Below are 25,059 nucleotides of genomic sequence, written 5' to 3'. Positions count from 1 at the left end.
TATATTAAAGTCTAAAATAAAACAGTTGGGAAACTGGTAATCATTTATATAAACAATCAAATTCACAGTGTTCCAATTTTGCCTCGCGTCACACCACCCTGTCGTTGATTATTTTCCTCCAACAGTCCACCCGGTTCTGTTTCATTCCTTGCAAAACTCTGTGATATTCAAGTGACATCAAGTTTAACCCAAACAAAACAGAACAGCGTTCTGCAAATCTAAATGAGCAGGAAATTTATTTTTGATTGGTTATAATTTTGGTTACCAAAGTGGAGACTATGTAGTGGGAAACAAAGCCACATTTAAATAATAAATGTTACTATTCACCTAGTCTGGTATTGAAGGCTGTATGGTTACTGAATTTAATGCCAACAGAATGGATTATCCTATCCTCAAACATACTGCTTTCATCGCTGGTATTTCCTTCATCTATTAATAATCACCATATTCAATCTTAAATACTGTAGTAGATGCATTTTTTTTTTTAAACTGAAAAGCACCACTCAGCAGCGCAGGAGTAGAGAAGAAAGAAATGGTTGATAGTAGAATTCAGCTAAGCATTTGTTCTGGGCAAACCAAGTTTCAGCACCAGTACAACAACTGATTTGGAAAGGTCCAAACAACTGATCTCCTAAACTTGTCCTGAAAAAGACTCTCCTAATCATCTGCACCATCGCACACTTGATGTTGAGGCATCAGTGTGAGATTGTCAGACTGAATCCTGATGCTGTTGCAGCAATCTTTGTCCACAAGAGCATAACAGGCCCTGCTCTCAGATTGGGAAGCACAGCCTCGTTTTCCTTTCCCTCTCTGCAGGCGCCTTGTTATCCATTATTTGCAGATAGATGTTCCAATAATGACGCTCATTTCCCTCTTGCTGCCGTGACACCACAGCAGTGTGTCAGCATTATTTTTAGCACTGAATTGTCAGACTGTGCCAAGATTATCACAGGTTATAGGGTCTATATGTTCCCCTGAGCACGAGATAAGCATTAGGAACTTTACAGACTGCCGAGTCTGCTGCTTCCACAAGCCTAGATTATTTGAGGCATGGAGACGTTCATCAACACCGAGCCAACGCACATATCCTATAACCCTGACAGAGCAAGTATGTCACTCACACCTTCTAATAGCAACAGAATAAGCGGTTCTCGTGTTAAACATGAGGGAGAAAGAGGAGGTTAAAGGAATCTGAGGATAAAGAAAAGTCTGAACCGAGTTTACTCCAGGGTCACACTAATACCTCTGCAGGCTTCATCAACTCTGTACCGCACTGGTATTGACCAGCTTGTTTTGTGCTAACCAGCAGCTCAATATAATGCAATGTTTATTCCTCCAATCCTCTTGGCCAATTAAAATACACTCCGGCTGCTGCAGCTGCTTAAAGCTTTGCTCCCAACAGCCAATAAAAACTAAAAGTTGTGGTCTCAGACTGAAGAGATGTGTTGACTTCTGGAGTCAGCTTTTCTTCTTACAACAATCTCTAATCAATCCAGACCCCATGTTATTTTGACATGTTGTTTTTCCTTTGCGTTTTTGAAAGGTTTCGCGTATAGACGACAATGTTGCCAAAAACGATCCCCGTTCACACGCATCCGCAAAAACGATCAACACCGCTGTATTATGTCAGGCCAGTAGTTGGCGATGACACTTTGTAAAGAAACACTACGCGTCTGCGCACATAAGCATTCACGTCAACGTGTCCTTCGTATTGTCTGCCGTATTGACAATAACATTAACATTTCTCAAACGATTTCAGTAGTTTATGATCTACGTGGAGCACACACACACACACACACACACACAAAAAAGTTCTGTCTCCAGTTACTGAGAATCTCAACAGTTAGACTTGGAAAATGATTCATGGTGATAAGGAATTGTGAAAACCCGTGCTTGTCAAGCATAGATTTGGCTTATTTGTTTTGGGTTAATAAATGCAGATGTGTCCTTAATGTAATATAGATTCATGTACAAGAAATGTGCATAAAGTTTTTTTTTTCCCCATTGTGGAAATGGATTTTTCTGTCTTCAACCCCATCTTTTAGCTTTTCTGGTGCTCCAGGTCAGAATTCTGTTAACAAAGCCCATTCATGTTTAAATACTGAAAAAATCAAAATAATGCATCTTTAAGTACTAAAAATTGACCATCGTTGTACAAAATCGGCAACAAAATCGGCAAATACAGATCAAATACTGAGACGCAGACAGTCAGTCCGCTTTATACATTTTATTAGCAATAAAACGATACAGAAATCCTCCAAAACAGACAATTACAAAGATAATAAGATTTTAATACCCTTCATAGGAGTAGCTGTGTAGGGTTAGTAATGTGGCGTATGTAACAACGTCTCCGCTGGTCGTAGTAATGATGCAGTAAATGTACACTTTGATGGAGAAGCGTCATAAACTCAATCTTGAGCGGCACAAACGCAGTCCTGTACTCCCTCATTGTAGTTTTGAATGTCTCGCGTGTTGTTTTGAAGTACTCGCGCACATGCCTAAAGACTGGAAACAAAATACGTGCGCGTAGCGTCATCGTTTTCACAAATACTCATTTTTATACATTTACACAGAGACAATAATGCCATCATTCTCAAAAACCTGTTTTCAAAAAGTTGGGTTTCCTGGCCCCAAAACGCCGTTGTCGTGTAAACGAACAGCCGAACCGCATAAAAGGTTTTCCATTTTTAATTGAAAACGTTGACGTGTAAACAGCCCCTAAATCTGCCACTCTTTAAACAATCAGCCTAATAAAACATTTCACCACCTACAGCTTACTGCTTCCAAAGTTACCACTATAGGCCATTTCCCTTCTCCAAAAGCAATCACGAGGCATTTTTCCCAGACTACTATTATGACATTAAAAAAAAAAAAAAAAAGGGAGGTGCAGACTTGTTAGAGTGGAAATATGTGCAAATATACCCATACAGTTGTAGCCTTCTAAGCATTTCTCCTACTTTACTATTATTTGCATGGTATTTTTTTTAGATGGTTATCTTTATTGGGAGTCTTGGAAAAATAAATTTTTTGTGAGAGGAAATAGTGAATCATTAGCCATACATAACTAGACAAACACAAAACAAAATGAATGGCTATGCTTCAAAATACAGAGAGAGACTTTGCTTATTTTGGCTCTTTTTTTTTTTCTTCTTTTTTTTTGATGGAGCCGACTACAGCAAATCTAGGGGAACTCCCTGAGGTAATTAATCCATCAACAGGGCTCTACGAAAAGCTTTTTGCCAAAAGGTATTGGTGCTCTCAGTGAGGGAAAAAAAAAACAAAAAAACAGAAGAAATGCAGAGAAATCTACGTGCACAAATTTTATAAACACTTACTTTTTCATTTGGGTAGTTATAATCAAACATTAATTGAAAAACTCCCATCCCCCTTCTTTATAAAAATAAATAAATAAATAGAAAAGAAATAAATATCCTAAAGTACTCAATTCAGCTTGGTCTGACCAGGCTGTGCTGCTCAAAATGGCACATTCCCACTTCCCTATTACTTTACTGCACTGATTATTAAATGTTTGAGATTTAATAGCCCTGCTGGTATGTTATCTTCTTGTCTATGTTGTTGTATTTGTAACAGTAATATAAACTCTCTCCACCTGCTTCAGCAGATTCACCAGTCTTTCAGCAGCTGGTATTCAGACCAAGTTCTATTTTCAACTTTTTCCAGCAAGAAAAATGAACAATCTGTTTTTAACATTACAAGCAGTCCCGATCAGCCAGTGCACTGAAGAATATAAAATCTGCCGTCTGTCCAGAACCTCACGGCCGCTTTATAAAGCCTGAAGCACCCGTGCCCACGACAGAACTTCACACGCGCCAGTCTTTAAAATTTGATTAAAAGAGGATTAAAAGTTATAATGGCACACCGTGCAATATGTTCTTACGTTACTGGATTTTTACACGGGAGACGACAATCATGATATGAGCAGTGTGGCAAGCCTCCCAGTTGAAGAACTTAGCTCTTTGATAAAACTGACCACATTTCACATTAAACAAGCGAAAGTAAGTAGATGTGATGTATGCACGTTTTCTAACCACCATTAAGGAAATATTATAGCAAGCATAAGCGTACTCTTTCCTTTATTTTTTGATAAAGCCTTGATTTTTCTGCCCTTGATTTTTAATAAATATAGACTTGCTTATCAAATAAACATATATCCAGTCAGAGTGCTGGACTTCATCGATCAAGCTTTGGTCTTCCCAGGTGGTTCAATTTCTACTAACTTTATAAAAATAAATAAATAAATAAATAATATTTTTTTAAAAAATAAAAATTAGTAAGGATCAAAAACTAGCAAAACACTCTGCACTCTGATCAATCCAGCTACAAACTACAGCTCAGTCGGTGGGGTGCTGGTGGTAGAGAGAAGTATATGAATCTAACCAGCTTTAGCGAGCTGCTGGGGTAACAGTATAGATATTAACGAGAGATGGAGGCCAGTGGAAACCCTCTAACAGCTGCCATCATGGGCTGAGCAATCAGTCAGCCACAGTTCAAAGCAAATTGCAAATTGTACAGCACTGCCTGCTGCAATAATGAATCGCTCACATTTTGCACCATTATTATTATTTCTACTGCCACACATATTGTAAAGGGGGAGGGGGGGTGTTATAATTTTACTGGATACTGAAGGGACCTGGCTAAGCAAGGCATCGTGCTCATGTCAAGGAGGAAGAAAGAATTAACCAGTAGCAGAGGCACACAGCCTTTTTACAGTCTCCAGAGGGGAGAAAAGTGAGAAAGAGAAAGTGAGAACAACAAAAAGAAACCCCAGCAGTCAGCCAGGACATGAGAAATGTAGTCCATCGTATCAGGACTCGTGTGGAAAGCAGTACAGCCATGAAGAGATTTAAGTTGCTCTCACTCTAAAATTCCACACCATTACAGGGCTTTATATAAACCTGCTGTATGCTATACAAACCCTTCAGTAGAGCTGAGCATGCTCAATTCAGGATACCATCAAAGTGATTTTAAAACTATTCTTTAAAACTAGTCTTCATGCATCTTGATTTTGTTTTTATTTCTTTTATTACATTATGTTCGGTTTCCAAACAGCTTTTTTTGTTTTTGAACAATCATGAACAACACTTAAAGGCTTAATGTATTTCCATTAGGGCTCTCGGAACAATTAAAAATTTGTTTAAAAAAAATAAAATAATTAGTGATGCACCGAAAGGAAAATTCCGTGTCGAAATTGAAACTTCAGGATGCACTTTGCTGAAAACCAAAACAGAAAATAATTTTTTTAAAAGCCATTTTAAAATACTTTTTGTTGTTTAACTGTATTAGACTTTTTAATTCATTTAATGAAACTTTTATTATAATTAACACACCAAAACAAAACATTAACTATATTATTCTTCATTCAGTTCTGTAACAATCAAATTGAACAGATTTTTTTTTTATCCAGTTATCCAAATAATGTAACATTAACTATTATGATCTGCAAAACAGCAGTCAAGTACTGAACGCAGCAGCTCTAGGCTAGAATCCTGAAAATTCAAAAAGTTTAAATATGCTACACAATCGTTTTAATGAAAATAACCGGCAGAACACAGAATGGCAGCGGGCCTCTATGCTGCTGTTGTTTTGCTGTACTCTGCCTATCGAACAGGATGTCGTGTTTTCAGGTGGCGTATCAAACCTGTCTTGGAGAAGTGCAAAAATCTCTCCAAATTTCTCCAATTTTCAACAGACATGCTTACATCATGTATTTTCTGTGCCATTAGGTCATACCCTATGTAGAGACTATATAAAGTGAACAGAATAGCTTCTATAAATGATTCCTAAACCTAGTTAAAATAATTGTTATTAAAGGAATTTTACTTACTTGTGTACGTTTTATTGTGACATTTTTCAAACCAGTCTGATTGCAGTGATGCAGAACCTTTCACAAAGACCAGCATAATGTACCTGTAAATTGTGCCCTTCTCTATGCGTTACAAAAAAAATGCTCTACTCTTAAGAGCCAGAGAGGCTTTTTCACAAATCTGCATTGTACAAAATCTGTACAACCACGGCACAAACCTGCTTTACTCACCAGTACAGAGTGCGTGACAAACCTGCTTTCCAAATCGCTGCAACCTATTCACTCTCACTCAGAGCGAAACAAGGAAAATACACCTTTCACTCCCTTGGGGGGAAAAAATAATTAAAGTCAAAGGCGGGGGCTAATTTATGTTTCCACCTGTAGGAAATGAGGATGGGACAGACTAATTCACCCTGCTTTGTTTGCAACACTGGTTCCCACTAGAAGAGACTGAAGTTCACGTGTTGGCATTTGCAAACTGACAAGCGCATGGACTCTCGTGCTAATGCTACAACATGTAATTAATACTAACCCACGCACAGGCAGACAGAGCACAAGGCACTAAAGGTCACTCAGACAGCACTCTACATTCTTTCAGTAGCAAAAGCAAAGGTGAGACTTCATGAAGTAGTAAGAGCACACACTGGCTTTTTATACCTTCCCTCTAGACAACAGAAGACAATCCGTTCCCACGTTGCTGAGAACATGTTTGTTTCCTGCAGAGCTTCACCGCAGTTACTCTCTCTCCAGCGAGCTCTAGCAGCGTAAGAGCTGTACCTCGACCTGTCACTCACTTCAGGGAAGAGCAGCCCTGACAAAGGAATGCAAACGGAGGGGAAAATGCAGAGGCATGTTTCTCTCCGCTGAGCGTTTTGCATGCTGGGAGGAGAATCTATTAGAACAGACAAATGCAAGACTGAGATCACACTGATCTCAAACTGTGCACAGGTCCCCACTCAATCATTTATTATTCTACAGAAAAAACAAGCACGTATGCGTCTTACTGGTCATTCTCAGATAAAATAGAACAGTGGATCAGATGGACTGGAGATTGAGAGCTCAATGCATTTAAAATACAGCCTTCCCTCCCTCACAGTAGAATCATAACACACTGGTGAAGAAGCAGAGCAACATTCCTTTAAACGCATGTGTATGTACATGTGTATATATACACTCACTGAGCACTTTATTAGGAACACCTGTACACCTATTCATTCACGCGATTATCTAATCAGTCAATCAAGTGGCATGCAGCTAGGGCCCAGCAGCTACAGGTAATGTTCACATCGGCCATCAGGATAGGGAAATGATGTGATCTCGGTGATTTTGACCGTGGCATGATTGTTCACCACTGTCACCGTTAGCGAGTTCATGTACTGACATCAAGCGAGGAGGCCTGGTGCGCAGTTGGTATTCCAGTTCGTCCCAGAAGTGTTCAGTGGGGTGGAGGTCAGGGCTCTGTGTAGGCCACTCGAGCGCTTCCACTCCAACCTTAGCAAACCAGGTCTTCATGGAGCTCGCTTTGTGCAAAGGAGCATCGTCATGCTGGACCAGGTTTAGACCTCTTAGTTCCAGTGAAGGGAAACTGTAATGCTACAGCCTTCAAAGACATTCTTCACAACTGTGTGCTTCCAAATTTGTGGTAACAGTTTGGGGAAGAACCACATATGAGTGTGAGGGTACACACACACACAAACTCCAAGATCTCACAGTTAAGGGAATCTTCAAGGGATTACAGCAGCCTGCATAGCTACATGTACCCAGCATGGATTAAAAAGAAAATCTTGGGGAGAGGTCTTTCATACAGCACTCCAGCATGTGTACAGGCACATCTGCACTGGAAATCAACAGAGCAGGAAAAAATCCAATGAGTCACCAAGCTTCAGACGAGCCTGTGTGTGGCAGAGCGACGTTCATTCAGTCCTGTGCCTTCTTTTAATGAACACGGGGGCGTTCTGGACAATCCAGCCAGCCCAACTTTCAGCAGGCTCTGCACGAGCACATAATTTAAAACATGCGCTGGCAGACTGCCATAATTCAGTGCTACTAAATAAATATCATTTCCATGAGAGTACGTAATAGAAGACAGATACAAGTCTCGCTTTAAAACAGCAGACATGAACGTTCATCCACAAGACGCAGGTATGAACACACTGAAGCGGCGTGTACACTGTTACCACTGTTTCTCTCAAACACACACAAACACACGCCATAACTGTTAAAAACCACACCTCTATTCAATCAGGTAATCAAAATGACTTTAATCTAGTATGAACTGCTTTTATCAAACTACTGGTTTAACTCTTTTAGCGTCCAGAGTGATTTGAAAAGATTTCCTATACAGCTCTAACGTGTTTGCTAGTATTGCTGTGAGACTGGAATGAAATGGAAGTAAATGAGTTCAGCTCATGCTCTGGTATAAATATGAGCCTCGTTTATCATTTATGCCCATATTCTGTCGTCCGTTATTTATCATTCATACCACAATGCTCTGTCGCGGAGCTCTCACCGGGATGTTTCCTCTTTGGGTGCTCACTATGGCATGTCGTGCTCTTGCGCTAGGCTAATTCGTGTTTGAGTAAAACTGCACTTAATCTTACCGTTTCCCAAAACTTTACAAGCTTTCGTGCGGTTTTTGCCAACTGTCTTAATTTTGCGCCACATTTTCAGTTAGCTGCAGCTCCTTCGCTATGGTGAAATCTACATTAGCTATAGTGATGTGCCGTGAGTGCAATGTTAAGAACAGAACACAGGCTGGGAATGAGGTAATTCTATAGAAATTGCAGGATATGTGAAAATGCTCCATAGGTAGAAGCAGGTAAGCCTACACTTACCGACCTTAGCCCAGTGTAATCCTTCCAGAAAATATGAAACCCGAACAGACAGCGGGGGAAGATGCGAAACTCCACACAGACAGTAGCGCAGGTTTGAACCGGGGAACCTGGAGCTGTGAGGCAGCAACGCTACCTGCTGTTCCATCATGCTGCTCTGAAGTGTACGTTTCCATGGAGTTCTCAGATTTTCTGTTCAATCATTTTCCATTAAATAGAAGACCATTAGACTGACACAGGAATATTACTGCCTAGAAAATGACAAGAACGACTCATGTTTGCACTTAAGTACATCTAAAGGGGTAGTGTTACAGTACTGCTTGGCACACCAGCTGCTCAAGCCAGGAACCCTATTAAAATGTTCGCGAACCAGCAACTCGATTAATAAACAACCTTCTGTGTTTTCACATTAGTATTCATCATATGATGCAAAAAAAAACCCCAAACATCTAAAAAGGACTAATGGAATGCTGAAAGTCCTTGTGAAGTGCCTTAAAATGCACAGCGTTATTCGATGTGTTGACGTAATTACCACTGAAACAGGAAGTCAGGGCGGGGCATATTGAGTGGCTCCTCGACCCTTTTTAAATATCCAATAGCATTTGGTTTACCTCACAGCTCGGGCTAAGCCGTACTTGACAATTAGTACCACGGATTTTTATAACGGGGCGGGACACTTCAGATTCTAGAAAGCATTTGTTTGGACAGAAAATCTGATGAGAAGCTGAAGTGCAGAATGAGGTCATCAAAACTGTTGATCCGTATTGGTGGTAGAGAGAGACTGTAGATTTTGAATGCGTATATCTTCTAAATGAGAATTGTAATTGTTTTGGAGCACACTCTCTTCTAGATAACCTTAAGGCTAACATATTCATATTAAAAGCCACACACCTTCCATTCTGAGTTCGTGGGGACAAATATTCTTTAGGCCTAGCAATTATTACAGTCCTTAGCACTTAGCCCATACTAGCCTCTGCATCTTTCCAAACAGGCAGCTGACTGTCATGCATCATGCAACGATATACAGTATGCAGGCAGACACAACATCTACGGATGTTGTAATGGAGCGCAGCACTACTGTTAATCCTGGCTTAGAGCCAACACCAAGAATCAGTGACTACCCAACTCACTGAGACATACACAGGGGAGTAGTAATGATTTGATGCTAATGTGTGTCTCTTCTTTTGTCATCTGGCCCATCTCCTCAGGTTACTGTTGGACAGTGTGTACTCGTCTCATCTGCCTCCCCCTCCCATCTGCCCCCATTCTATTCTACCACAGGAAATGAAACCTCCACCTTCACAGAGCAACAGAGAAAGGCACTGCATACAAGCAGAGACGGAGCGGGTAAGACGGCAAATCATACGCGCACAGAATCCTGAATGTACCCGGTTTTACCAGTCATCTGTTCATTTCAGTGCATCTGAGCCACTGTGAAGAAGCTAAACCAAATTAAATATGTTTAGTGCTTTCAGATGCCCTCTAACAAAATAGACAGGGCTTATCCAAAAAGGCAGAGCACCTGAAGCTGAGATAAGAGCTGTCTCTCGATGGCCACACCATCTCCGTATCACCCTCTCCACTCCTTAGATTCAAGTTCCAATTAACATAGGACACCGGCAGTTTAACTTCCCTTCAATCAGAGTACCACGAGAACAAGAGTCTTTTAAATAAATAAATAAATAAATAAATAAATAAATAAATGGCCGAAAAACGAGTGATAGGTTAGAACCAAAATCCTTGCCAAAAAAATAAAACATCTGGATAAAGGTGTGCATAGCTAGAACACTGCTGTAGAAATATTTGCCTACTGAAAAAAATAATTATCCTAATAAATAAACATTTCCCATAAGCTACAGGGCCTGGATCCAACAGGATTCTCATTACTCTGCTCTCCAGGCAGCAGGAAAACTATTAACACAACAGCTGGACTCAGACAGAGGGGCGGGAGAGAAGGAGGAAGGAGAGGGGGGTGAATTGAAGGGAAAAAAAAAAAAAAAAAAAAAAAAAAAAAAAAGAGTGAGAGCTAGACAGAGACACACCAACACACACACACACACACACACACACACACACACAGAGAGAGAGAGAGAGAGAGAGAGAGAAGTAAATGATATGAATAAAAACAAAGGAAGATGAGAGAGCTAGAGAAAGGAGCAGAGAATGCCTGAATGTTTCATATGATTTTATATCACACTTAATCATTTCTCACACACACTCACACAGCAAGTCATGACACATCAGGAAGAAATTGGATCTGTCCCTGCCCGTCTATAGTAAATGAAAAAAGATACATCAGGGTTTGAATTTTGTTTTGGTTTCTTTAACCGGTACAGTTTTTCTCATTTAACGCTCAACATTTCCATTTCAGTGATGCAAATGAGATTTTTTTACCTCAGCAGACAAGAAACTGGGATGATCTAATGCCTGGGAAACGCGTGCTTTATGTAGGCGACAGGCCTGTCAGTCAGAGAGGCATGAACCAAAACAGAATCACAGGTTGTTTTTTTTACTTTTTATTTTTACATGCATGGTTCGCTCTTCCAACATGATCAGAGGCAGGCAAGATCAAAGTTGTCTGACGAGCAGGTTTCTCTGGGTGGGGGGAAGCACAGCTCACTGGCAAAAACACAATGACACACGGTCAGTGACTGAGTGAAGAAATCATTTCATGACCTCTGATGAAGAGAGTTGTTCATTCAAAACACATAAGAGTCCAAACACGCACATGCAGACTCTCCAGGAAATGCAAATGCACTACTGAGATGCAGTGCTATGACACAACACAAAGGTTCTATAATACACCTGCTTGTGTTTTTGCTAGAGCTCTTATATTTATAGGCAAATGAGAATATAACGGACAATGGCTTTTCCAGAAGACGCACAAGTAAAGAATGTGCAGGACCTGGAGGATTTTTCTGAACAACAGTGGGCAGTTTAACTGCTCAGGACAAACAAGGGACTCATGAAGAACCATCACACAACACAAAAACAGGCGTTGATCATCCAGGTAACGACACACAGTATTAATAATAGAGCGTGTGTAAACTTTTGAATTGGTTCATTTGTGCAAATTCAGTTATTGTGTCTTGTGGACTATATGTAAACATCTGTTCTGTCAATTTTAATCAACATTTTGCAGATTCTACAAGGGGTATGTTAATTTATGAGCACAACTGTACATACATATTTTATACTTACATACATATGTGTATATTATATACGCGCACACACACAATATATATATATATATATATAAATAAAAATCACACACACACAGTTCCCTCCACTAACATTGGCACCCTTGGTAAAAATGAGCAAAGAAGGCTGCGAGACATTGTCTTTATTGTTTAACCTTTTGACCGTTTGTTAAAAATTCACAAAAATACTCTGCTCTCAGGGATATCAAACAATTGCAAACACAACACGGGTTTATCCAAAAAAAAAAAATTTAAAAAAAAAATTTACAAATTAAATCTAGGCGAATGTGCTAACCACTAAGCCCCCCACATAATATTTATATATAATATATTTGGTTTTCTGCGATCTGCTTGAAATTCAAAGTAGCTGAAATTGCATTTTTTTTTCCTTAAATGTCAGAGGTGAAATATTTTTCAGGTGCATGCAAAGCAACTGTCACGATTTTATGTAGATTTATGACAAAATGCGGCTTTTCAAATGTGTTTCAACTGAGTAAACAGTTTCAGGGTTTTCAAAACATATACAGTGCTAAAATTCCGAAAACCGTTCTTACTAACAGGCCATAAACAAATATGTTCAACAAACTATTTGTATGCCAAGCTTTTTTAAATGACCAGTTACAAGGTCTGTGTGCTTGTTAGTCGTTTTGCTCTGCTCTTTGCTAGGCCACTTTAAAATAAAATGAGCCGCTGATTTGTGAGATGCAACCAAGACCCGAGTAGTCATAAATAAATGCATTTTATGATGAATACTTCATCCACAGTACTGGTAATTTTTTCGGGTTCTGTAGTATTTGTATGATCTGGTTAGTGCTTTTTGGGAATGAATTTTAATACTCAACCATAGTGTTCAACATATTTTGACTGCAACAAACAGCTGTGCCCGGGAATGCAGTTGGATCGGTATTATATGTAGGCTATGACATCGAGTGCTCCATCATCTAAAAATGCATGTTAGCATTTAGGACTGGCTGCCATGCATTTGCTTTAGACAAACCATTACACACAGAAAAAGGCAAAGCTTCTCTGAAGAACAGGAATGTAAAAGGGGAACACATTCCTCACCAGCAGATCAATCACAGGATTGGTATGCACGATTCAGGCTTCCTGCACATGCAGCACTCTGTTCCTTTCCTCAGAGAGAAGGGCCAAATATTTACTCCCATCCTCTGCCACCCGTGTCTGTACCATTCCAGCTGCACAGCCATAAATCTGTTACTTTGAGAAGCATTTGTATCCTAACTGACCCTAAACTGGTTTTATAACTGCCATGGGAAGGAGAAATGTTTGCCATAATCCAGGAACTGGGCTTTAGGGAGATGAACCACAGCTCTCTCTCTCTCTCTCTCTCTCTCTGTCTCTCAACGCCTATAGCATAAGATTATCCCTTTCCTAGACCTTCACTGTGTAAATGAGTGGCACAAGCCAGGTGTTGATGGAGAAAGCATTGTCTCGTCATATATCCCGGAGGGACTGTTACACAAATGTAGTGAGGATAAAAATGTTACTGCACACATCAGTGTGAATCGTTAAATTTAACAAGAGCTTGTCATTTACTGTAGTTAGCGCACCAAGGTTAGCTGTTGGGGTTTTACTGTGATCTTATGAATTTTGTGTTTACGTAACGTTACAAGATGTTTACGATTTTGCAACATGGGTTGTGCCATGTCCTTCTCCATCATGTGTGGATTAATCTGATCAGAATCTACAAGAATTCTGGCCATGTCCCAAAAAAAGTACATAAAAAGTACAGACACTAGTGGTGGTAGGATTAGGACATGATTCAAACTGGAAGATATAATCCTACCTGCCAAAGTTTTGAGATTCCCCCAATATTACATCAGCCCACACAGGATTTTTTTTTTGTGTGTATTTGTGTGTGTGTGTGAGATTGCTGCAGCCAAAAATGCTTGATTTTGCTGTGGCTTTTTTTTTTTTGGAGGGGGAGTTTTTTGTGCTTTTTTTGCGGAAAAACTACTTGAACCGGCGAAATTGCAAATACACAAAATTGTTCTGCACGGTCTATTGCAGTGATGTTTGTTGGTAAATGAGACCTTTTAGCTGTTATGTTCGACACACGTGAATCGAAGAAGGCTGAACAAACGCTGTGATGACGTCACATGACGCGTCTTGGCCCAAATCTTTTTGAAAAACTGCAAACTCCTGCGAATATTGCAGCGTTTCCTTCATTTTGCATTAATTTCTACGATCGCAAAAATCCTGGAGGGACTGTTACACAAGTGTAGTGAGGATAAAAATCACACATCAGCGTGACTCGTAAAATTTAACGAGAGCTTGTCATTTAGTTAGCGCACCAACGTTTGCTGTTGGAGTTTTATTGTACTCTCGCACTGCTATGTTTATGAATCCCTGACCCAACAGCCCAGTTCCACGTTCAGTGTTTATTCTACAACATCAATAGTACCAGTCTAGACAGCCAGCCAAGTTAAAACACAAAACCCTGAAGGAGAAAGGCTTCTCTCGGTTATAGTCAGCACTCTGCGTGTATGATTGAGGCTGATCGTTATGAACCATCAGGCTCAAAAACAGTTTAAGAGAAAAGGTTTCTCTGTTGTGATGCCTGTGTGAATTCGGGACAGAGTCTTTGGCTGTACTGCTTTCAGGCATGTAGGAAATTTTCTACTGATTAGAACTAGACAGCTCTGACAAGTGTCAGGATGACTCACAGAAGATCAGGAACATTATATTTTATTAGTATTTTTCCTCTCCTCACTCACTAATGCTAAATTTTTCCAAATTTCTAAATTTATTTGGGAACCATGTAGTGCTGTGGCTGAGTATTTACTCAGGCTTCGAGACCTACGAGTTCATGTAAACTCACTTGTATCGTTGTTATTCATAATGCTGTTCATTCAACAGTTTCTGATCTGACGAGGTTTTAATTTCTGTACGTCTTTACAGAGGAATTTAGCAAATATGTGATGGAGAGAAAAATGAGATGAGAGAGCAACAGAATAGACACACTTACTGCAATGAACTGTGCTGAAAAACTCAAAAGACGACGACCTTGGTTAAAAGTTAAAGGTCACTGACAGGGTAGTCATGCAATCAAACTGAAACTATGCAGCATGCGGATATTCAGGATAGGGCTGCAATTTGCAACTCCCCTGGCATTAAAGCCAGTGTAAAGGGTGAAGTTAGAGAAGTGTCCAAAAAATAAAAAGAACTGAAAGAATGCATTGTGCCACGCAGAGAATTTTCTTCATTCCTGTCCACATACACGGTTTCACGGTTTTTGAGACGGCAAAAGCAAAAACAACATAACTAAAACTTCTACAAACTTCTCCGTTACATGTTACTCAAAAAATGTGTTCTTGTATATGGAATTAAGTTAAGAAACGAACAAAAATATACAATGACAAAGAAGAAAAACCTTCTGAAAGTGAAAACAGTGAACTCACTGGCAAAAATGTAACATGGTCTTTAAATAATCAGCATTCTTGAGGAACGGGTTTCTAAGCTTCGTTTTTTCTAACCATGGTTTACGATCGCGCTGCCAGAGTTTTCATCTACGCTCGCCATTCTGGCACATCTCTCACATGTGGGCGGGGCTTATAAGAAATTTGCTAGTGAGATTTGGATTGACGACTAACTGGACAGGAAGTACAGCCTTCAGTGTTGCGAATTTTAGAGAGCGTTCTAGATGCAGTCCTCTGTATTGTTAATAGCGTTTGTACTTCGTAGTGAAAATTACTTACTTAGTATATTAGTGATACATCCATTGGTGTTATTCCATCCTTATTTGTACTTAGAATTTGGGAAAATAGTAAAAATATATATATTTCTTTTAATTATTTAATTCCTCCATTGTAGCATTTGTGACTGCTGAAAAGAAAAAGGCTGATTTAACAAAATAAAGCAAGTAAGGCACAATCATGGCATCTTTACAAGCTGCTCCAATTCAATAATGTACGAATCCCAGGACATAAATCATTAATTATTAGTTCTTTGCATGCCAGAAAAATGCCAGGCAGGATGTTCACTAGCTACACCGCAGCCTGTAGATGCAGAGTCTTCAGCAGTCCAACATCTGCCAGCAGTAACCGTCTTTACTCTCACCTGCTGGGGTCGGAAGTGCAACTCACCTAGGGGAGCTCTCATGTCCATCTGTCCCTCGCTGTTCTATTCTCAAGCTACATGACCAAACAAACGCTGTTTTTTTTTTCTGTTGGAGAGATTTTTTTTAGGCATTGTTTAATCTGCTCGATTTTTTTTTGGAGATCTTCCATTCTCTTCAGAGAACATGCATTAGGTGAAGAGACTGAAAGCTCTTCAGGTCAGGTCAGAGTATCAAACCTTGCTAAAACCCTCCAGAGACGAACAGGTTTGGAGGAGGCTCATCAGGATTTGAGTACACTTGACTGAAGGACTGCAGGAAGGAGAAAAGCACATCAGATACAACTAAGAGAGAAACATACAAGACACAAGGTCATAAAAAAACTAACCAAATAAAAAAGAGCAATGGGAGAATGTTGTAGAGTGGAGGAGAGCGTAAAAGCAAATGCTGGATGTGGATCAGACACAGAGGAGCAGAGTGCTAGAGACAGAGTTTGAAGCCATTAGCTAGAAGTACACTAGATTAGATCATATTCAGAATCACTCCGAGTGCACTTCCACAGAACACAGCGGCTCGACACGGCTCGGCAACTAACGTAGACCAAAAGCTATCCATATCCTGGCTGTGTGTGTGTGTGCCACTTTCCCATCACATAACTCTACTCATGAAAGCAGGACTTTCTCTGGAGAATTTCAGGTGGTGATTAAATATACACAAATAATAAAATACGAATTAAAATGTAAATAAACTAATTTGCAACTAAACCAGGCATCTCATTTCATGTTAAACTGTGTGCGTCACTGGAGTCTCTCTCTCTCTCTCTCTCTCATAGTAAATAATGAGCAAACGTTCACTTTCACACAAAATGACTTCTGAATTCAAATGTGAAATGAAAGAGTGAAAATGTTTGTGCTGGTAGAAAAGCACTTCTGAGGAGGGTTACTACTACAGATGATGTGGGGAATAAAGAGGAAGAGAGGAAAGAATGGCCTCCCTCAGAGCCATATGAGACAGTCAGCCACTAACTCCTACAGCACTGCTGCGACTGTATTAAATTCACCCTGGCTAACTTCATCTACCTGGTGCATCCTACGACCTTGAAAACATAAATCCTGCCTCCCTGAAACATTTCAGCAAGTGAAGCAGCACTGCTTCTGACAGATGAACGTGAGCAACAGGAGGATTTATAGGACTGTGGTCAGGGCCAGAGGACTTGGAGCTATGTGAGGAGGAGCTTGGGGGAAACGTGCTAAGCCTAACCTAATCTAAACACTACACACGCTCTGGTCATGCTCTATTACGGGCCACACAATCCAAGATTAATGCCACCAATAAGCACATTTTGTTGTATGATGTCAAAATTTTAGAGCTTGCTCTGGAGTCTCTAATGTGCCTAATCTGGGTTTTATGGAAAATTTCAGCCAAAAATAATCATTTTCCCTTTAACACACATGTAGTGATGTAACAGAGAGAATTAGCTGACAATATTCCATTACTAGTCAGCAACTAGTAAACGTGTTTGGTTGAACCATTACAGTTACAATAAAGGAAAATCCTCTGCATTTTATATTTTAACAGTTGCTAATTATTCATGTGAACCTTATATACCACGGGGAGGTAAATATGGCAATCCCAATTAATTTAAAACTCAGTAGAGATACCTGTATCTTTAAACATCAATAAAAACAGTTATAAAGACAGGAAAAAGGTCACCAAATGATCTAGTGGTAATAAGTCAAGGTGATTAGACTTGCAATATAATCTTGATGTTACAATGCTCACCCAGGAGGCTTAATGAGTGATCAAATCCTTCAGGATTATACAGCATGTCCAAATGACTTGATTTAATACTGCGCCTAGGCAACCAAAACTGCCAAACCAGGGCAGGATCGGGCTATGGGCTACGATTTCACAAGTGCTTCAGCGCCAAGACGCCGGTCTCCAGGATACCCTCCATCTGTCAGCAGACAGGAGAACATTTCAGCATGTTCAGACTAGCTAATACTGGAACACTGCCACACGGCACCAACGTATTCAACCCTGTGAAAAAAAAATAAGGCCTCTAAAACAGATACCATGATCCTCTTTAGATCTCACGATGCAGCCAGGGAAGTGTGGAGATCAATGTGAGGTCTGCAGGCTAAAAATACAGGAAAACTCTGACCAGCGCAAGAGTGTTCACCAGCCCTAGCTAGAAGCCTCTAGCAGCTATATTGCACAAGGAAGGTAAGAGTGAAGAAACAAGTAAGAGGAATTTGCACACACAAACACACAAAAAAAACTTGTCAGTGGGTTACGCGAGCCACCCCATAAACTGACTGAAAAGCCCTTCAGATATGAGAAGCAACAAAAGTTCTGTGGATCTCTAAACAGCAATGCAGTCTACTTGTTGTTTTCCATACTGGTATTAACACCAGTGCAACACCAAAAACATGACCTTAAGCTGTATTATATCCGAGTTTGATCATTTGAAAACGTAAACAAAAGTAATGTTCTGTTACTAGTGTATTTTACGAGCCATTGGTTTTATATGCAAGTCAAGGACTGTGACATCAGCCGATGCAGGGGGTGGGGCTTATTCGTTTTCACACTAGTCTAACTGACATACATGCTCATCTACCAAACACTAGTGAGATATCACCTAAAATCTTACCAGTAAAGCATTAATGAGAAATCTTGTTTCTACAGCAATAATGAGAAACTACAAAGGCAACCGATTTATTTGTCTCAACACATAACTACTTGCTAAGCTTCTGCACATGTGCCTGCGGTTTTTGAACACTAAGACTATTTTTTTAAATTGTAGTTTCATTGTCTTCTATAGGTTTATTTAATTTCCCTAAATGTGGCAGAACACAGAAGCAAAATTTAAAGCTTGGTATTGAGTGTTGAGTAAATCTCCTTCACATTTAACACATTAAAACACATTTAAGATCATCTGAAGTTCAGTATTGAAAACAGAAATTAAGAAATGCAGGTCAAATCCTTATTTGTTGTGCAAGTCAACCCTTCATTTAGTTGCTATGAAGACCTAAATATATTGTGCAAATTGTCTGTATTCTGCAGTCTGACATCAGACTATTATGAACGTGCGTTACTACTTTATATGATTAAGCTTATTTCATTCAGCCAATAGAATCTATTTAATGCGTGCAAAATGCGCATTTATTCAAGTGGAGCTGGTTATAACGCTTGAATGAGCTTAGCTTCATTTCAAAGCCCTACTGTCTCAAATTTAAAGACGTGCAGAGCGAAAACAAAGGCACGAGAACGACAACACAGTCCGTGTTACCCAAGATTTTCTACCATTAGGTTTTGTCACGGACACAAACACAACAAGTTTAATAAAGTTGTGCTCAGCATGACTCACTCCATTTGGGTCTAAAATACCTCTCCATTTACTGTATCTTAAACCGGCAAATAAATAACAGAGCTCCTTTCTGAGTGACCCAGGTGATTGCGTCAGGTCAGGTGACGCACACGGTGTCTGAACACGGAGGCGTAACAGGCAAAAAGGCTGCTGGAGTGGCTCTTTACTAGATGAAGATGTAGAGAAACCTGCAGGCTGCTATGCACTCAGACACACAAAAAGAATGTGAAAATGTTGAGTAGTAATACAACGGATACAGAGTACAATTCACGCATAATATACAGTTTGTTTAATATCTACTATTGTTAGAGGTTTCTTAATAACTGTACTGCAGTCAAAAGTTTGGAGGAAGATCCTAATATTATATCACATCTCTCAGAGTTGCTGAACACATCCGAAAGCTTGGGAATGTTCTGCCTCATGTCCATCACATCACACCTTTACCTGATGTCGCTACAGATGCCACTACAGTGACTGGTCTCATCAAAGATCAGGACAAGTCTGCATACAGAGGGGAAAATTGAACAACCTGTAGGTGAACATGTTCAAGACTGGAGTTGCTGGCGGACTTGAAGGTGCTGCCAACCACTGCTTTCTCTTACTATACAGGAAAAGACTGATGGATGTGGATGAGTCTCCGGGGACCTGAACCGGGAAGCCAATATAGACTGCATAACTGAAAAAACTCTGCAGTGGATGTACTTTCTGCAACAGCTGAGAAACCTGTAGGAGCTGTTCTAACTCTGCAGTGTCCACAGTGGTTTTTTTGGGTCTGTCTGGTTTGGGTCGGCTGCCAGGATTATCGGTAGAAACCTGCCCACCCTCCAGGACCCAATCATGTCCAGAGCCAGGAACAAAACGTTAACGCAGTCCTAACACGCTGGACATTACATATTAAAACTCTTTGACATCAGAGTCAAAACCACCAATCACTGTAAGAGCAGACAAGATTCTGCTCATGTGTTGTAAAGCTCATGAACATTTATCCCCCCCCCAAATCCCCACAGCCATGATATGAAATCTAGAGGAAAGCCTTCCCAGAAGATTGGAGGTTATTGTAATAGCAAAAGGGGACTACATCTGGAATGGGATGTTCAAAAACAAGGTGTATAGTGTATGATTATGTTACTGTCAGCATTGTGTTTAAAGTGCAGTAGTATTTTTACACCGTGCCAGAATACGCAGTATCCATCAATGTTGCACAAATTTGTCATCTTGTAATGCAAGCACAGAAAGTTTGAAAGGCAAAACAAATACAAAGACTTTGCATTGACAAGTGTTCTTGGCTAATTTGTGAAATTCTGATTTCAAACTGAAAGATGTTGAGCACAGACAATCAATCCTGTATGTCGCATACTAACTGCTGCCATAAGGACAGATATAAGACTACGAATATTGCGGAGAATACAGCCTAAATTTTAGCAGAAGACATTAGACATTGTAATACACACCATAAAAACAGAATACATTATTCAGTGGCGGGTACCTACTATACACAATATAAACAGGAAATGGAAATTGTATTACATTAAAGAAAAATAAAACCCTATTTCACCAAGAGCCAGCCCAATTACTAAAAATGCAAGGCAGAATTTACATCTCATGCTCTCCTTGTTATATTATGAAAAATTAATCCTAAGATTGTAAGAGTGGTTTCAGAGCGCAGCACACAACTCATGCAAGACCAAGAACATCGTGAGACAGACAGGGACCTTTTAGTTACCTGATATTGGTTAATGTCTAGCAGTCACTCGCAGCAGAAGCATCGCTCTTACTCTCCTGTAAGCAATAACACGGTTGGACTAGACCAGGGGTCGGGAACCCTTTTTTTTTCCCCCAGCAGAGACATTTTTTATTTTTTGGTTAACGCAATTTTTTTCCCGAAAGATCCACTGCAAAAAACTCGTGTGTGTGCACGCATGTGTGTGGGGAAAAAAAAATCTGCCAAATTTTGGCTTATATCCATGCTCTTTTCCCTCTCTCTCTCTCATGTGCCATTGTGACAGCATGGTCATGCACTGTTCGGGCTGACAGGGGCACGTCTTTTATTTTCTGAAAGATTTGCTCTTTCTTTAATTTTTTTTTCCACCATGCCAGCTTCTATGGCTATATTCATGGCGGGAGCCAGGTTTAGTTATTTAAATTACAGCTAAATAAGCTGTTTAAGATTAATTTGTCCTGAAAACCGTTCCTAAAACTAAATTTGGATTCACTTGATTAAAAACTTTTTCATAAGTATCAGCTCTGTGCATTTTAGGCACTCGTTTACTGGCTGTGTTTCTGGATTTCAAGATATATAATAACCAAGCAGTTATCAGCTGAGCAGCTGATAAATTCTCCATACAACAACGACCCGGAGTGTACAAGCCTTTAAGGGTAGCGAAAGTTTACAACCGTGTGTGTGAGTGTGTCCCTGCACACTGCTGAATAATACAGGTTTCCTCAGATGTGTAGAGGTATGACAGTCCAGTAAAATATGTTTAATGGATAGAGGGTATTGACCAGATGTGTACTTTGGTGGATTTTCTCCTGATAGTAAAAATTGGTGTGTGAGAGTCTTGTATGTCCTATCTGGCATCATGTGTAAATGACTTGATCCCAGCGAGTTTTATTTCCCGTAATTTGTTGTTTAAACACTGAATTTCTCCTTGTTCAGGAAATCAGCAGACAGTTTAGTTGCCATACTCAACATGCATGGTTTTACATATCCTCCATCAGTAAAAAGTTCCTTGTCTTACGATCTCCAATGATCCAGCAAAGCTGACAGCATTCAGGCTCCCAGTTGCGCCGTCCACGCTTGCAGCGGCTGCGGTCCCGCTTGTAACGTGTCCTTGCACGTCTTCCTTTGGCTTTCACCCACGGGTCCTTTGCTGCAAACGCTGCACAGTGGGTTTCGAAATGTCGCTTAACAGCTGATTTTTTTAAACGAGGCAACACGTTCTGTGTAAATCAGACACGGCTGAGTACCAGAGCTTTCAATAAAAGCAAGTTTCAGTCCAGTCACTTTGAAATTTTCATGCTCCTCTGAATTATTTTCTTTTCGCCATCTCTGCAAATGAGCTAGGTAGCTGCTTGAATCTGAGCACGAGAGGTTACCATAGAAACGCAAGTGGTTTGCCGTTGATTTGGGTCATGCCACGTGCGCACAGCACCGCATACGAGCACTAAGCGGTACAGCGTGAAATATATTATTGAAAACTGACTTTTGATTTCATTCAACTTCGGTAGGCTGAACAACAAAGGAATTGTAATTGACGTTCCATTTTCTACAGGAAACTGATCTCTAGTGATGTGTCAAAGTTTTAACGAGGATATGTTGATGAAGGGTGAGACACCTGGGAGCCGTAGGTTCCCGACCACTGGAATAGACTTTTTACAAATATGGAACATTTCTCCTGAGCTTGCAATATCTGTTATTGTTGTGCACTTGCATTCAATGTAACGGAAACATTCATCATAAGCTCATTAATATTAAAAGGGATACTCTGGCACATAGGCTGCTTCAGAAAGAGCAGGAGCTATAAACGTATTTACTTGTAACGTACTTTTAACACATCACTGAAAAAGGAGCTTTCAAAATAAAGCACAATAACTGCACTCAATAGCACAAGCCTGAACTCCAACAGCATCAACTATTCAACCTGTCTAAACATTAGCACTTAACAATTCATCACATCTTAATCGTTACCATAATCGTTGATTTAATGAATGAACATAACCGCCATATCCGAGAGCGTAACTAAAATTAGCTAATGACATCATTTTTTTTTGTTGATTCTGGAGCATTAAATCACAGGCTCCCCATTCTTCTGATTTAACCACGGGACCACAGAGCACCCTGCCCTTTTTCCTTCTGACATCTGCAGACTAAAGCAATTTCATCAGGCTACAAGGAGTAAAGACACTAGACAACAGAGACCAAACTTATGCTAGCTACTGTTGTGGTAAATTTATTTATGAGTCCAATTGTATTAAACATTTAAAAGATCCAATGCGCAGTGTCTACTTGTGCCTACACACAAGAGGTCTACTTGTGTGTGTGTGTCTGTGCATTCAGTGCCTTCTGTAGCAAGTGAGCAAGCGAGCGAGAGCTAGAGAGATAGACAGAGAGAGACAGAGAGCGAGAGAGAGACAAAGAGAAAGAGAGCAAAAGACAGAGAGAGAGATAGAGAGAGAGATAGAGAGAGAGACAGAGAAACAGACAGACAGGGAGAGACAAAGAGAGAAAGAGAGACGGAGAGAGAAAGAGAGACAGACCGAGATGGAGAGAGAGAGAGACGGGGAGAGAGAGAGAGAGAGTGAGAAAGAGAGAGACCGGGAGAGAGACAAAGAGAAAGAGACACACAGAGAGAGAGAGAGAGAGAGAGAGAGACAAAGAGAAAGAGAGCAAGAGACGGAGAGAGAGCGAGATAGACAGAGAGAGACAGGGCGAGAGAGAGAGAGACAGAGAGAGACAAAGAGAAAGAGAGCAAGAGACAGAGAGAGAGAGATATAGAGAAAGAGAGACGCACAGAGAGAGATAGAGAAAGGGAGAGATAGAGACAGGGAGAGACAGAGAGACGACCAGCACAAAGACATGTGTGCGTGTGTGTGTGGTTGAATAATGCGAGGAAATCAGAGTACATGTTACAGGAGAAGCGTTTGAGTAAAGTAAATATGTGCAGAGACACAGAGACTTTATTTAGGTGTGCACTTGCGAATGTACTTTCGGCTAACAGACATTGTATCCAACAGTTTTTGATTTTACCTGACATTTAGAACTTTTAACGGTCAATAACTGGTATTTACCGGCGAATAGAAACTCTATTGCACATTAGGGCAGCAATGACAAATCAATAATAATGGACAATTAAAATGATGAACAATGAATTTCGTCATGGATTAGTCGGGCCTGTGACGTCACTGTGGATAACCGCCTTCGGTGACATCACTATACAAAGTTGAAAAACGCATTTCTATTAATAAAACACGTGAAAAACAACGGAGGCTGCTGGGGGAAAAGTGCACGATCCAGGTCGTCGAAAAAAATGAGGATGTTTTATATTAAGCGCTTCAAACAAACTCGTAAGTGTATTAACATGGCTTCTCGTGTCAGATGCTGCGACAGATGCGTGTGCTGTTTAATGTGTTCCAGACATGTTTTCTTCAGCGCAGAAATGACATTTTTACCTTTATATCCTTATCTGTAAGTGTTAGAAATTCACACCGGTATTTCCATTTCACATAAAGCCTCGTCCTGACAGAAAATTAGTCTCCATTAAACTTCACTGAATGACTCCATGCATGCATGTCAAACAGCGTGCAATAACTCTGACTAAAATATTCATTTTGATCAAACATGTTGTTTGATGCTGCATTTAGCGATGTTTAAAACGAAAGTAATTGTGATTTTTAATGAGAGCAGTAACTGTAATGGGGTTATAACATGTTATTGTATACAAGTGTAGTACATTTACAGAATAAAGTAACACGTAAAAAAAGAATATTGAAATCAGATTGCAATGTTTAGGGAACATATAAACAGGACTTTCGGAATCTGCAATCGGATTAAATTCATTCGGATTGAAGAAAATGGCCACATGCAAACCTACCTACTGTATCAGTGACCCCTCCATCAGATGTTAAACACTTCCCCAGCTGCGAAACAGAAGATGGATGCTTCTCGTATACTTTGTGATTATTGTTTTATTGCATTTTCACATTGTTGCTGGACCACCGGTTTGCCCCGAACTGAAATAAGAACCAGCGTTTCGTCT

General features: G+C 40.1%; 1 protein-coding gene across 10 annotated transcripts in view; it reads right to left on the bottom strand.

Moving 5' to 3' along the window:
* The window catches only part of ndst2a (N-deacetylase/N-sulfotransferase (heparan glucosaminyl) 2a), a 137,179-nt gene that overhangs the window by 78,907 nt on the left and 33,213 nt on the right, over positions 1-25,059 (bottom strand). Inside the window, exon 1 of one of the 10 annotated variants that reach the window (XM_053621750.1) lies at positions 5,846-9,412. The exons of the other annotated variants lie outside the window; for them this stretch is intronic. The gene's annotated coding sequence lies outside the window, so the exon portion shown is untranslated. Of the gene's footprint in view, positions 1-5,845; positions 9,413-25,059 lie in introns of those variants that run through there. 10 annotated transcript variants of the gene reach the window in all.

The sequence above is a fragment of the Ictalurus furcatus genome, chromosome 3, assembly GCF_023375685.1.
Source record: "Ictalurus furcatus strain D&B chromosome 3, Billie_1.0, whole genome shotgun sequence".
Lineage (NCBI taxonomy): Eukaryota > Metazoa > Chordata > Actinopteri > Siluriformes > Ictaluridae > Ictalurus > Ictalurus furcatus.
This window is presented reverse-complemented; position numbering and strand designations above follow the sequence as displayed.